The sequence below is a fragment of the Mus musculus genome, chromosome 7 (genome assembly GCF_000001635.26).
Source record: "Mus musculus strain C57BL/6J chromosome 7, GRCm38.p6 C57BL/6J".
NCBI classification, from domain to species: domain Eukaryota; kingdom Metazoa; phylum Chordata; class Mammalia; order Rodentia; family Muridae; genus Mus; species Mus musculus.
This window is the reverse complement of record NC_000073.6, coordinates 98,818,824-98,822,183: the sequence shown is the minus strand read 5'-3', so window position 1 is coordinate 98,822,183 and position 3,360 is coordinate 98,818,824. Positions and strand designations below refer to the sequence as shown.

Genomic DNA, 3,360 nt, shown 5'->3' with positions numbered 1-3,360 from the left:
AGAAACCACCTGATCAGTCCCAGTCCTTTATAGAGACAGACTCAGAGAGGAGCAGGGACAGGCCCAGGGCCACACATCCAGTCCACAAAGTAGGCAAGGGACCTGGAAGCCCCTTCAGTCTCTGGATCACTGACCAGGAACAATATCTCCTAAGCAGTTCTGATTGGGTGGAAACTTTGCTGTTCCAAAAGACTCCTGACCTTTCCAGAATCCGGTCTAGGGCGGTCTTTCGGGATCTGCTGTCAAGGATTCCTCAGGTAACAGCTGTTGGCAAAAGTAGTGAGATATTGATTATGTCTGGGGTTGGAGGAGGGCGTTTCAGATCAGTGCAGAGGTGGGGGGAGTAAGAGGATGGAGTAATGGGTTGGAATTTCTCTGAGGAACTAACCCAAGGTATGTTTTCACATATTCACAGCTAGTCTGTATTTTCTACAGACCTCCAGCTAGTTTTTCTTATTTGAAAATGATCAAGTGTTTAATTGTGACAGTGTGTTTAGAGTGGTCCTGTTGTGACTGGGCCTTTAGACGTATAATCTTTGAAGTTCAATGAATCAAAGGCTCCCAGCTCAGAGGCACTCTGCGGCCTGTGCTTGAGGGATACTCTGAGAAGTAAGGCACCCAGAGCAGAACCAAGGCTGAGGAAAGCCCACTCTGGCCACATGCATGCTCTCATTCCCAAAGCCAGATGTACCGTCTGGGAGACGTGTCCACCCCAATGCCCACAGCAGGCATCTCTGAGGAGAGGTTGTGTCACCGAGGTGTGTGAGTCTCAGGCTCACCAGGCCACAGCTTTTCAGAGACATGGGTCCTAAGGGGGAACAGGAGGCTGCCTGAGGTCAGGGTAGTGTTAGGACCAGCCTGCCCGCCCTGTTAGGTGTCTTGAGACTCCCTGTGGTGACCACATTCCAGGCTTGTCAGGCATCAGGACCTGGCACACTGGGAAGTTGAATTGCTTTTAATGTATGTGTATGGCCTAGAACCCCGCAGGGCATGATCATAAAAAGTTCTCAGTGAATGTTGGCTGTGGTCTAAGGGAGAGAAAGGTAAGGGCAGTGAGTCCTAAGGAGAAGCCCTTGGCTTCTGGACCATGCACCCAGCTGCAAGCCCTGCTTCTGGAAGGTTCCTATCTGCCCCGTCTCTGGCTAGTATAACCATTTGTGCTACTTTTAGGCACTGAGAACCCTAAGTTGATGGTTCTGAGCTATGGGGTCATACTCTTGGCCTTCTGCTCCTGACTCTCCTGTGATCTCCAGGACTGAATGGAGTCATGGTTCCCTCGCACTGACTTGCCCCTGGTTGAATTACCGATTGTTTACCTCCCTATAGCACTAAGCTAGACCTCAGAGGCCCAAAATTCTAGAATGCAAAAGCCTTCTGTGTGTAGACCCTTCCAGTCAGCCCCTTCCAGTGATGTACACACATGGGCACTGAGGCCTAGAGAGGAAAAACCAGGCCCTGCCCCCCAGGCTGCATAACTGGTGAGCCACTCTGGGCTGGAGCTGAGCCAGGCCTGGGACTCTCCTCCTAGCCTTCTCAGCTCTCTCTCCTTAGGTCCCCAGAGGCTACTCCAGAGATGCTGCCTCCCCCTACCTTCATGGCCACCCCTCACCTGGTCTTCTTTTGCATCCCTTGCAAGCTCTGTCTATGGGTAATTCTCCCCAAGCCAAAGTGGGGGTCAGCCCCCAGGGAACCTGCAGTTTACGAGCTTCAGATGTTCTCAGTCTGGCGGCAACTGGTCCCCAAACATAACAGTGATTGCGGAAGCCTAGTTTGGCCTGGCCTGGCCAGTGTGCTGTGGCGTGTGAGATGTGGTGAGGGGTGGTAGAGCTGGTGCTCCTCAACACAGGTAACTAAGTTTCTGCCAGGATATAGCAGGCGCCTGTGTTTAACCTCCAAAACCTCCCCGGAGCCCTGTGCCCAGGAGATGGAGAGAGCCGAGGGGCTGGAGGCCAAGTACACTTGGTTCATTTGGGAACTTGCTTCTTCCTTTGAACTTTTCTGGACGCTGGTATTCCCCAAAGCCACCAGAAGGCAGGGGGAGAAGGAGGGTAGTCGGCTTAACCACAGCCTGCTGCTCTGTGCACACTTCTGGGTGTGACAAACATCACCATTCCCAAACTCACAGAAGCCCTGTGGATTTACAACTATTGCCCTTCACTTCATAGAAGAAGAAACAGAGGTTCGGAGAGGTCAAACTGAGGTCCCAGCTCCCTGTGAGAGACCACTACTCTGTGTCCCGTATAGTGAGGTGTTTCAAAAGCCCAGGATGTCATTTTGAGTTTGTGGCCTGGTGCAGGGCGAGGCTAACATTCCCCAGGGTTCCAGACACTGAAGTTGGCGTTGCAGATGACATATACCTCAGTCTTGACAAAGCAGCAGATCTCAGAGAACGGGGGCCATCGTCTCTCTCAGGTGAGGTAATGCCACCTGTAGGACCGCATTCTCAGCCAGGCCCAGAATGTCCTCTAGGAGCCAGACACACTGCTGGGGATTTTTGTCTCAGCCCAGAAGAGCTTGACTCTAGAATCCTTTTGGCTGCTCAAAGCTGCCTGGTTTCCTCTGCCACTGTGCACCTCCACTTCATTAGGTTTTCTCACGGAGTCATTTGTGAACTTCCCTGAGTTAATATTTGTATGGCTAAAAGGATGCCTGGCCCAGGTTCACACCCAGCCCATGTGTTAGCCTAACCTTATGGAAAACAAGGCAGCAGTACAGGATTCTCAACTTCAGCTTCCAGCAGAATCCCTGGGGCAGGCTGTTGAAGTCTGGAGAGCTGGGTTCCACTCCGACAATTTCTGGATTGTTAGTCTGGATTCTGACCTGAGAACATGCAATCCCAGCGTATTTGTGGTTAATGCTGGTATCTGAGGACCTCAGGGGATCTGGCTGTGGCTAAAAGAGGGACAGTTTGGTGTCTGAGTAGGTAGATGGAAGATTACAGTGAGTATAAGGGCTGTCCGATCAGTCCACAGCACCTCATCCTGAATTTGTTCCCAACTCCTTGTAGGACAGAACTTGGGTCACTTTTTCACTGAACTGTATGTTTCTGTCTCCACAAAACAGGGGCCACTAGCAATCCTTCCTCCAGGGAACTGTCTGGAAGACTCTGGGCCTCCCTAGACACCTGCACGACAGACAACTCCACACAATGACAACGATGGTTGCACGGGTGGCAGGTGCCAGCTTCTGATGATTCTACCATCGGGGACTGGAGTCAGCACACAGGGCTCAGCCCCACTTTATCCTCGATTCGCTGAACCCAAGCTGGGACGGTGACTGCCACACGGTCCCCAGCTCCCAGTGGCAAGAGGGCAGGATGCTCACTCCGGCCACAAGCTGCACAAAGGGGCCTGTGTCCTG

At 52.3% G+C, this 3,360-nt stretch overlaps 1 long non-coding RNA gene across 1 annotated transcript in view; it reads right to left on the bottom strand.

Moving 5' to 3' along the window:
- Positions 1–233: 233 nt before the first annotated feature.
- Positions 234–3,360, bottom strand: part of Gm39054 — a 5,820-nt gene continuing 2,693 nt past the window's right edge. The window contains exon 3 of the long non-coding RNA XR_869813.3: positions 234–2,820. This is a non-coding gene — a long non-coding RNA (predicted gene, 39054). The remainder of the gene's footprint in view (positions 2,821–3,360) is intronic.